Source organism: Berghia stephanieae, unplaced genomic scaffold (assembly GCF_034508935.2).
Source record: "Berghia stephanieae isolate SIO BIC M18660-M18661 unplaced genomic scaffold, UCSD_Bste_1.3 scaffold1633, whole genome shotgun sequence".
Classification (NCBI taxonomy): Eukaryota; Metazoa; Mollusca; class Gastropoda; order Nudibranchia; family Aeolidiidae; genus Berghia; species Berghia stephanieae.
In genome coordinates, this window is record NW_027622661.1 from 1 (window position 1) to 11,981 (window position 11,981).

Here is an 11,981-nt window from a genome sequence, read left to right on the forward strand (position 1 = left end):
GGATATCGTAGTGTACAACTGAAGAACAGTTACAGTGAGAATCTCCCCATGTCTGCACTTTTAGTCCACATCGGTGTGAAAAACCCGAAGGTAGGCCTGTCTGTCAACCATACATTTATATTGAAATGAGCATGGAATGTTGGAAGCTGAACTATGGTTTTGGGATATGTCACTTGGCTTTTGACCCATAGTCCATAGTCTATGGACAAGATCTTAACTCACGTCTTCTCACTAGACTTAATTTTTAATGATAATAAAGTACTCTTTTATAGCACTAAATGCCAAAACCTCAAAGCGCTTTACAGTGTCACTGGGCTAACCTTAACTCACACCAAGCAAAGACTCATACTGCAACAGCAGTCAAAGTGATACTAGCCTTCTAGAAGACGTGGACTGTAAAAAGTAGTAAAAAAATGAATATAACACCTTCAAAAAAGAACGAAATACCAAACATGGAATGTTTCGGGCTCAAACCCCTTCTTCAGCCAACAACAAAAAACAATAAAGACATAAATACATTACTAAATTCCAGATAGACGACTTGGTATTTTGTTCTTTTTTGAATCTGTTATATTCATTTTGTTAATTACTTTATACTGCAACAGCACACACTAAATAAACAGACCTCTACAGACCTGGGTGTAAAATGAGTGCCTGGAAGGTCTGGCAGGTAATAATAATGTATGTATTCTCTATTGAAGAAATTGTAGCAGTGTCTTACTTGTTCAGTATTGATGTTGAATTTGGATCCCAGAGCTTTATCCTTTCTGGATATTGTACTATAATTTGAACAAAGCCAGATGCAACACATCACTCAGACAACATTTCTTTAGCCAGAGAGTAATTGATCGATGGGACAACCTTCCAAGCTCAGTTGTGGAAGCTCCAGACCTCAACTCCTTCAAGAGGCAATTTGACAGCCTCTGTCTAAACTACAGATTCAACTTAGTTGAGTCCCCCATCAAACTGAGATAACTGCAAAGAACTATCCACACCCTAGATCAGCAAAGGCACTGAAAGCCTAATTCGCTGGACACTCTATACTATACTAAGAGAGGAAGAGGAAGGGCCTGGGCAACTTGAAGGGGAACAGTGGGTGGAAGACAAGGAGCTCCCTGAAGATGATGGCCATAGACAGAGGAAGATTTAAAAATTGAGTTTTATATTGCGCAATATCCATTAAATGTGCTAAACCCCTATACAAGGGGTCCCTGGTTAACAGCACATTTAACATTTAGGACGGGACATGCCGCCTGTTAGACGATATTACCATTTTTCCATCAAAGACCCCACTGTTAATGGCCAGGTACTCATTTTACACCTGAGTACGGTGAGAGAATGTGAGTAAAGAGTCTTTTCCAACGACTCAACTATGCGCTGAGCGTGAGGATCGAACTCAGGACCTTCCGATCCGAAAGCGAGTGTCATACCACTAGACCACATAGCCGCACAAGACGGAGGTCCTTCGTTGCTGCCCCAGATGCCAACAGGCATAACAGGCAGTAAGTAAGTAAATATTGTTCTATATATAAAAGCTCATGTTTTTAGAGTTTTTACTTCAGCACGAGCAATCCACCTTGCACTTTCTAGTCTATACCTGTATATCTGTCATTTCTAGGAAGAAGAGGAGAGAAGCTTGTTCCGTATCATGGAGGAAACTCGACGACTGTACAATGAACTCAGCTCATCCACCAATGACCAGGATGAACGCAAACGAGAATTACTGCAGCAAGCTGCGAGAAAGCTTCTGGAAAATCTGGACCAGACCAAGAGTCACGGGTATAACTTAGCCCCTGTCTGTATTCGATGAGTTAAGATAGGAACAAAAAGAATAATTGTTGTCATTGTTGTGCTTTTATGGCAGCTGTAAAAGCCAAACGTGAGTTAAGATAGGAACAAAAAGAATAATTGTTGTCATTGTTGTGCTTTTATGGCAGCTGTAAAAGCCAAACGATGAGTTAAAATAGGAACAAAAAGAATAATTGTTGTCATTGTTGTGCTTTTATGGCAGCTGTAAAAGCCAAACTGTGTTTAGACATATTGTGTGTTTTCTATTCTCTGTCTTTGATTTATTTAAAAGTCTTAACCGTAGATGTTTGTGTTATAATAAGTAAATTGATTTTTATTAGTTTATTAGCCATTGTGATTGCAAGTCTTTGTTGTCCAATACCAGGTCAGTAAGCAAGCAATTATTCTGTTTATTTAATGCAACAGAAACTGGGATTATCTTGGTGTCCAGGGAACAAATGGCTCTGATGGCGCACTTTTTTTCCTAAGCGTTCATAAAATGGATTTTTGAAAAACATTCCTGTGAAATAAGACATACTTGTATTTTAAATAAATCTTTGTAGTTTGGGATTCACTACTTATCGTTTTACACATTGTTTTGTTTTCTTTTGTTTTGGGTTCTTTTGTTTTGTCTATTTTTTGTTGTTTTTTTTTTGTTTTGTTGTTGTTTTTTTTGTTTTGTTGTTGTTTTTTTTTGTTTTGTTGTTGTTGTTTTTTTGTCTTTGTGTTTTGTTTTATATTGTTTTGGGGTTTTTGTTTTGTTTTTGTTTTTTTCGTTTTTTTTGTTTTTTGTCTTTGTTTTTTTTTTTTTTGGTTCTATTTATAGATATATAAAGAATTACAAGAACACTTGAACACTTTCCTCGTTATTTTTTTTGTTAAAACATGTTATATTCATTTTTATTCAGTACTGCTCGGTCTAGGTTGTAATAGTAGGTAATTGTTATGGCATCTCTTTGTTAATGCATGAATTTCCCTTAATCCTCACAGGACTCGCCGAACTTGGGTTTACTGATTGACTTATGGCATGTGACACCAGCTCTGCATGGACTGCTTGAAGGCTTCGAAGAAAAATAAACAAACAAATTAATTGCATGCTGTCTCTCAATGAGAAAATGCATGCTTACCTCAGCATCTGTGATACGACAGCAAGAATGAAATTTGAAGTTGTGCTTGTCTTTTCCTTACATTATTTTTTTTTTTTTTAATTTTAATAGTTTTGTTTATTTTGTTTTGTTTTTATTGGGTTTTTTTCTGTTATTCATATGTATATATATATATATATATATATATATTTTTTGTGGTTTTTCCTTTTATTTCCATAATTATCACAATGGCATTGCAATATACTCATGTTTAAAAGCATTTTCTACCAATTATCGTAAGTTGGTCATTGATTGATTTTTAAGAAGTCTGATCCTTCTAGCAAACTATATTACTTTAGATATACCAATTCTACTATTGATATGGTGAGAACAAAAATTACCTCAATTGTAATAGGATTCAATAGTCTGATGTCACATCCGCCCAGCAACCAGCAGCTTGGTCTTCATTCTGGCTTGAATTTTTTTTTATCAGATTGTAAAAAAGTCAAATCATGATCAGATTTATAATGTTTTTCTCCTCTGGGTACACTTTGATGCTCAGCGGAGAAGTATTTCATAAGGGTGTGAGATTTTTTTGATTTTTTTTTAATTCTGAAAAAAAAATTTTTAATAATTTCAGGTAGGTGGCTGAAAGTAAAGTTTTGCCCACAAAGTCTAAGATTTCTCTGTTTTAACAGCATTGAAATCTTTTTCTGTAGATTATGGCTGAAAGCTCAAACTTTAGAGTGGTAATGAGCCAAGATAGAAAATAGAAAGGTAAAAAGCTCAAGTATAAATATGGTGATAGAAACTTTGCAATTTTTGCTGTTTATGTGGAAGTGTACTGCGGCTGACGCCAGGGTTAACTCAATCTTGTCTCAAGATAAACCCTAAAGAAAAATTTCCCCATGGAATGAGTGAAAGGAAATATGTTTAATTTGTTTTAATTACCTCCATTTCATTCATTACCTTTTAACAGAACAAAATGATTTGCATGTATCATAAAACGTGATCCCCCAAAAATACAATGATTTTCTTGTATTATGATCCACAAAAAACAACTATTTGCTTGTATTATAAAATATGATCCCAAAAAAAAATAATTTGCTTGTATTATAAAATATGATCCCTAAAAAACCAATGATTTGCTTGTATTATAAAATATGATCGCCAAAAAACCAATGATTTGCTTGTGTTATATCCACAAATACCAATGATTAGCTTGTATTATAAAATATGATCCACAAAAAAACAACTATTTGCTTGTATTATAAAATATGATCCCCCCAAAAAACCCAATGATTTGCTTGTATTTGTATTATAAAATGTGATCCACCTCCTCTAAATGGTACTAAGTCAGGCTGAATCAAATGTCAAAAAAGTGATTTTAAAGCTAAAATAATCAGAATTCTGACATTTTTGGTTTTAATCACTCAAAAACTCGATATGCATGGCCCTTGATGTAACATACAAACTTGACACAAGTTGCTTGTTTTTTTCCTCCCTATAAATTCAATTTTGAGCATCTTCACCTGCCTGATGACGGTCCCGATAGCTCAGTTGGTAGAGCACTCGCTTCACATGAAAAGGGACCAAGATCGATCTCAGGTGCAGACGAGATTTTTTTCCTGACCTCTCTATCCACCTAGCAGTGAATGGGTAGTGGGGTCTATTAGATTTGGCATAAAGTACTTTGCAATAGACAAGCGTCCTATCCAAAGGATAGCAAGCAATTGCTATTGTCCATTTCACTCTATAGACATCGGGATAAACTCCAGCTCCATGGGCCTGATGGCTGTGAAGGACTACTTTAACTTAAACCATCCTGACAATTTACCGTCTTGAGGCAGTGAATTGCAAATGAGGTGCTTTGTAGTCTAGGATATGATTTGCTTGTGTGAGCACAGATTGCACGTGACATGACACTTGTTTGGTAGTTTCTTTCTCGTGTTTGCATTATAATTATAATTGATTCATAATTAAGCCAAAATATTTGATAATGTACGACATTATATCTAGCAGCGCTTGTTATTTAATGAACATGGCCCCCACTTCGTTGTGGTTATTTCAATTTTAACGTAGCAATCTTTCATTTTTCATTGTTAAAATTATTTCATTGTTACTCCATTACAGTGAAAATATTTTAAAACAAATTGTATTAGAAATGGATGGCCTTCAATGTAAGCTGGAAAGAGCACATATCAAATGAAGAGCTCTTCAGTGACCTCCCCCAGTGACCTCGAAGATTCAAAAGAGAAGACTGAGACTTGCGGGGCACTGGTGGAGATACAAGTAGGAGATTGCAGGCAGAATAAAACATACATTGACTGTCTGCTAGATGACACAGGAATGGACAACACCTGAGAGGTGCGTACACTTATGGAGGACAGGACAGAATGGCGAAGACTTGTGGCTCATGTTGGGTGCCCAAGGGGCGGCCTAAGTAAGTAAGTAGGTAAGAAATGGTTATCTATCCATATCTGTTTACACATATATTTTGGTGAAAACATTGTGGTTAAAAATCAGATGTGAAAAATCAAGGATGTTGCTCTTTGATGAGTACTAGTCGTATTAATTACTAGTAGTGAGTTATTTCAACGGTGCTCAATTTCAATATAAGTGCTGAGAGGTGCTTTACAATTTCACACATCATTGGCAATCATCTTCATTCATCAGTATACAATTCCACAAATTGGGAACAAGTTCCCTATGCTCCTCCAATAATCTCACCTATATTATTTCTTATCAAATTGTATCATTTTTTTACACCGATTGGTTCTTGAATTTCAACAATTTGACCTTAACGCACTCAACCCGAACACCGACTTTATCCGGAGTATACCCGGGTGACTTTTACCTCATGCCTATTTTTTACATTTTTATGAGATATTATAGGCGTGGTATCAAAGCTAATGTATTTAATTTTTACATGTTAATGGTAGTTGAATAAAACTATCTATATACATTCTCATGTTTAATAGATTTTTTCCAATTTTGAAAAGTAGCAAAAATCTCTAGGATTGAGTGAGTTAAGAATTATCATTGTAGTCAGTATATCATTATGCGTCAAGATCTATTTTTATTCAAACCAGATTCGTGAGCTTAAAAGAGATTTTATGTGGGATGCCTGATAATATTTTTGATGCTAAGCTTTGGTTAAATCAGGTGTCCCCAAAGCCAATGGAGTATAGAATAATAATTCCACTTGTCTACTTCTATGTTAAGTTTTTCATTTTTTTCAAAAAAGGAAATTTCTAAGTACTTTGATGGTGTGCTCTTGGAATCTACATCTGTTCCCTATTTGAACCAATTCTCCTTTGTCTTACCTTTTCTTGGGTGCTTTAATTGTAATTCTAGAACTTTTTACTATCCCATTTTCTTCCTTTTTACTGGCGCTGATATGACCTAAATGTGTTGCAAGCGCCGAAAAAACCTTAAAAACATTTTTTAAAAGGAAGTTGTTCTTGACAGATGTCTGGTATTAAAGTAATGTATTTATGTTTTCATTGTTTTTGTTTTAGGCTGAATAAGGGTTTGGAGCCTGAAACGTTCCGTATTTGGTATTTTGTTGTTTGTTTTTCAAAGCTGTCATATTCCTTTTTATTACACTTTAAAGAGAATTTGGTAGTGCAACTATTGAAATAAGAAACATGCTTTATCGTTTTACTGGTAGTGGTAGCATTGTCTGCAGTTTAGGCCAGTTTGTTTTTACACCCTTTGGTTGAGTCGATTTTCACTGTGTATTTGAATAGCATCTCATTGTATATTGTAACCCCTTTCACCCCAGCGTTGGTCACAAAGCTGACACGTGCTCTGGCAGAACACAATTAGGTATTTTGGCCAGAAAAGAAAATGCTGATCAATAAAGATGACCTAGTTCCTGACCTCCCATGTGGGTAGGGAGGGACTCACTGCATCTTCTATCCCCCTATATCTGTTTTCCAACTTGCTTTCTCTCTTTGTCTTGGAATGAGATTACTTGGTTTTGTCCTGGCCCTGGCTGAGAGGGAAACAGTCAAATGTATAGTTAGTTTTGGGAGATGAATTTTTTTTCCCTTGCAAATCACCTCTGTTATGCACTGTATTATGTTTTGTTTAGATCTTATATCGAGGGGTGTCTGCGCAAAGGCCGTAACGTCAAAAAATTCAATTTTTCGTTTTTTACATAAATCAACTTGGGTTGGAGTAAGGTTTATTTCTACAAAAAAATATATGCTAAAATATTTATTAATTAATTTTTATTAATTAAAACACGAACACCGTAACGTTTTTAGACAGATAATGTGACTGCCCAAAAGCCGTAGCGTGTAATGCAGACTTAAGACGCTCTTAACAGTGCCTATCAGCCACTGCCCAAAAGCCTTAACAGTAACTACCGTTTTACCGCCTGACGAAAAGGAAGAAATGCAAAGGTAAAGTTGACTGCCCAAAAACCGTATCTAGCAGTAAGGCGTTTGGGCAGGCATAAAATTATGCTACCGTGGTTACAATGGCGAGCTCAATGGCCTTGACTGAATTTACGGTCTTAGAGCAGTGAAAAATATGGGGTTGGAAATGAGAGTTAGATCAACTGAAAGACCGTAATGTGACATTGTATGAGATTCTACAATGACTTTGATGCAATATTGTGTTACAATCATGTAAAATTCGACTTTTAACGTTCAAGATTGATGGTGAAAGACAACTGGGTAACAATTAATCCAAGTCTTAAAATTCCCGACCTGCCAGTATCAATTACAGGATAAGACATCGCAACTTAAGGGATGGGTCAAGCTCTGGATTATGAGACGGTTTTTTTCCTTTGGCCACCAATGAACTTGATAAGTCTAACTATTACTTGATTGAATCTGCGTTTTGATGATTAAGGAAAGCAATCCTGATCATTGTTTTGAAATGTAATTTTCACCTTTGTATGCATAGATCTCATCGTAGGGAAAGAGAGAGAGAGAGAGAGAGAGAGAGAGAGAGAGGGGAGAGGCAGACAAACAAACAGACAGGCACAGAGAGAGAAAGAGAGTTTTTGTGTGTGTGTGTGTGTGAGAGAGAGAGAGAGAGAGAGAGAGAGAGAGAATGAAAGAGGAGACAGAGAGGGAGAGTCAGAGAGGAGAAAAAGAGAGAGAAGAGAAAGAGTGAGGGAGATTTAGTGAGAGAGGAGAGCGATTTGAGGAAACCCAGTATTTCCTGGCATTTTGGAATGCACGCATTCTTTTGGTGGGATCTTTTGTGATGTTTCCTCCTTTTGGTGTTTCCCTGTTCCACATTAGCTCCAGTTCTCTTTCACTCTAAAGTCTACCATTTTGTTTGGTGGAAAGGTCTTCTCGATTTGAGCCTTGTTGCTGAAGGTGCTCCCTTTATGATTATTTTTATAGGAGTGTTATCCGTGGCTCCATCAATTCTTGCAATTATCCTTTGATTAGCGTCTTGTCTAAGACTTGGCGATGCAATTCCTCTCAGTGTTGGGAGTCACTGAGTTGGAGTTGACTTGAGACATCCTGTTATTATTTCTCATTGATTCTCTTCATCGGATGTCAATGCGGCTTACATGTGGGCTCCTCATCTAAAAAGCATTCTCACACATAGTAGCACAGTGCCAAAGCAGACATTCTCAGTACCTGTGGTGAGGCTCCCCGTGTGGTACTTGTGAGTTTTCTCAGCAGGCTGTTTCTTCTTGCGATTCTCTTTGCAGTTCCCTCAATGTTTTCGGTAATTAGCTGTCTGTCAAATGTGAGGTATTTAGGATTGGGGTTTGAAGGTAGTATTGAGTTACCAACTATGATTTTCAATTCCTTTGTTGCTTCTCGATTATTCAAGTGGAACATTGTGGATACTGATTTGGTGATGTTCATTTTTATTTACCACCTATCCAAGTATTGTTTCAGGCGGGAGGTGTCTGAATAAAACTTCTTCAATCTCTTTCCAGTTTTTCGATTGATAGGCTAAGGCCCAGTCGTCAAGGCATCCAAGTTTGGAAGTTTGGCATTTCAGAGAGATAAATATTTAAAAGAAATTGTGTTAAAACTGAACCTTGTGGTGCCCTGTTTTCAATTTTTGGTATTTTGCTTTTGTTTCCTCCCAATATGACATGAAATTGTCTTGTCCAGTCATGGTAGACAGCAGTTTAAGCGTCTGTCAACAGGGAATCTTTTTTGAAAGCTTTAACATCGTCCGCCTATCCAAACAGATTCGTGAGCTACAGTTAGTCTATTAGGACTGCACCATTTTCTGGGTTTTTTTCTCTCTCAAAGCCCGCTTCAATGTATGAGGTCAGTGCCAGGACCTGTTCACGTCTGATTCTTTGTAGTCTAAAGCCCGCTTGTTATGGCAGTACGCAGGGATTTACAAATGGGTTGATTCACTCTAATACATTCTTTCCAGGATTGTATAAGCAACAAAGTAAAGATATTGGTCTGTAGCTGGATGGTTTCAGTCATTGGTTTGTCTGGATTAATATGGCTATTACTTTGGGCATGTTTCTAAATTTGTGGGTATGTGCCCTTGTCCATGATGTCTGTCATACTATTTGCCAGCCAGTTTATTGTTTCTGGTCCAAAGTTAGTAATCATGTCGGGGTATAACTCATCAATACCAACAGTTTTGCCATTTTTCAGAGAGAGAAAGAAAGAGAGAGAGAGAGAGAGAGAGAGAGAGAGAGAGAGAGAGAGAGAGAGAGAGAGAGAGAGAGGGAGAGACGATAAAGAGAGGGAGAGACGATAAAGAGAGGGAGAGAGTGGGAAAGGAGACAGAGAGAGGGAGTGGGAGAGGAGACAGAGAGAGGGAGTTAGAGAGGAGAAAGAGAGAGATTTTGTGATAAGGAGAGAGAGAGAGAGTTAATGAGAAAAGAGAAAGAGAGAATCAGTGAGAGGAGAGAGAGAGAGAGTTTGAGAGAGGAGATAGAGAGAAAGAGAGATTGTTTGTGGAAGAGGAGAAAGAGAGAGAGAGAGCCCGAGACGAGAAAGAGAGGGAGAGAGTGGGGAGGAGACAGAGAGAGGGAGTTTGTGAGAGAGGAGAAAGAGAGAGATTTTGTGATAAGGAGAGAGAGAGAGAGAGAGAGAGAGAGAGAGAGTTCGTGAGAGAGAAGAAAGAAAGAAAAAGAGAGAGAGAGAGTCAGTGAGAGATGAGAGAGGGAGAGTTAATGAGAGAAGAGAAAGAGAGAGTCAGTGAGAGGAGAGAAAGAGAGAGAGAGAGAGAGAGTTTGAGAGAGGAGAAAGAGAGATTGTTTGTGGAAGAGGAGAAAGAGAGAGAGAGAGTTCGTGAGAGAGAAGAAAGAAAGAAAGAGAGAGAGAGAGAGAGTCAGTGAGAGAGAAGAAAGAGAGAGAGAGTTAATGAGAGAAGAGAAAGAGAGTCAGTGAGAGGAGAGAGAGTGAGAGTTTGAGAGAGGAGAAAGAGAGATAGAGAGAGAGAAAGAGAGATTGTTTGTGGAAGAGGAGAGAGAGAGAGAGAGAGAGGGGTGAGTTGTTGAGTCCCTCTTTGGACGAATTACGATTATTTGCATCAGAATGAATGTTTACTATAATTTTTAAAGTCAAAATTGTGTTTAGAGCTCTGTTATTTTCTTTATTTTCTCAGTGTTACGGTGCGGGTGGTTGGATGGGAGCATCACCCTTGAATCATATACCTATGATGTTCGCATGGGTGTACGATCCGATAGTGATGTCGTTTCTTCTTCTCTTTACTAGCCTATCCTGCTTCTTTGGTTTGTGATTGTATTTTTACAGGGGATATTTTTTTTCCTGTAAATCCTCTGCCTGTTTGTTCTTGGTTATTTATAATTTAAACTTATGTATCTTTAGGTTATGATTTTGATTTACATTTGTACTATCTTTGTTAGATTGCTTGTTTTTTTGTTTCAGCGGTCTCTCATATAACCTCAATTGTGTTGGAAGAGACCTAAAGCAACAAACAAAAAAATCAGTGTTACGGTGTCATTTCGTACTCTTTAAACAAAGTACATCAGTCATTCACTCCTGCCCAAACGCCGTATCGCAAGTTACTGTGTTATGGCAGGCCAGAATTACGCTTAGTTGTGGTTTTTATTGCACCGTATCACTAGTTACAGCTTTTGAGCAGAATGCGTTCAGGGTAATTTCTCTTGACAGCTCTGCTTATTCCCGGTTACGGCTTTTGGGCTGCCAAACCTCCACCTGAGAACGGATAGGGGCATGCACTATGCAAGTAACATGATATACGGTAAAGGGGCAGAGCGATACTGTGACATTTTTCAAAAAATGTCCCTGCACAAAAGCCGTATTGAAAATAGCTACGTAAAATGCGTCGTTTTATTAAAAATGACAATCTAAAAGTGACCGGGTCCTGACAATCAAGCAGACTATATAATCACATTGTATTGGTATAAAACATCATACGATAGTCTTTGGTTAACTATTTAAATTCCATCCGCAAAGTTTTGATTTGCTCTCCTGAAAAATCAACGAAATCATGGTTATGGCTTTTGCGCAGGCACCCCTCGATATATGATTTGTAAACATTTGAGTGTATTCCTCTTAGTTGGGACCCGTGCTTGTGTTTGGATGAGACTTTTAGGTGATCTCAAACTAATTACGTGGATATTGTGCTCTTGGAATCTACATCAGTTTCCCCTTTGTCTTAATTTTTCTTGGGTGCTTTATTGTAATTCTATAACTTTTTACTAACCCATTTTATTCCTTTTTACTGGTGCTGATATGACCTTGTGTTGCAAGGGCCGTAAAACCTTTAAGAAAAAAAAAAGAAAAAAACCATTGGTCACAAAGCTGACGTGCTCTGACAAAACACAATTAGTTATTTTGGCCTGAGAAAAAAATGTTGGTCAATAAAGATGACCTAAGATGACGTACCACTTGCCTAAAAGTTCCAACCAAGACTTGTTTGAAGTCTGAACCAGAGCTTTGTGGGGATTTTGTCCTCCCGTTGTGAGCAGGGGGGCACTTACTGTGTCTTTTATCCCCAAGTTTTCCAACTTTCCAGCTTTTTATCTTTGTCTTGGAATGAGATACTTGGTTTTGTCCTGGCCCTGGCCTGAATTCTTGACTGAAAGGGAAACGGTCAATTGTATAGTTATAATTTTGGGAGATTATCTTTGTTTTCCTTTCTAAATCATCTCTCTGTTAT

General features: G+C 37.4%; 1 long non-coding RNA gene across 1 annotated transcript; it reads left to right on the plus strand.

Moving 5' to 3' along the window:
• The first annotated feature begins 6 nt into the window (after positions 1-6).
• LOC144961175 (uncharacterized) lies at positions 7-11,934 on the plus strand. The gene is made up of 3 exons (XR_013643078.1): positions 7-90; positions 1,619-1,779; positions 2,779-11,934. It is a non-coding gene; the product is annotated as an uncharacterized LOC144961175 (long non-coding RNA).
• Positions 11,935-11,981: the final 47 nt, after the last annotated feature.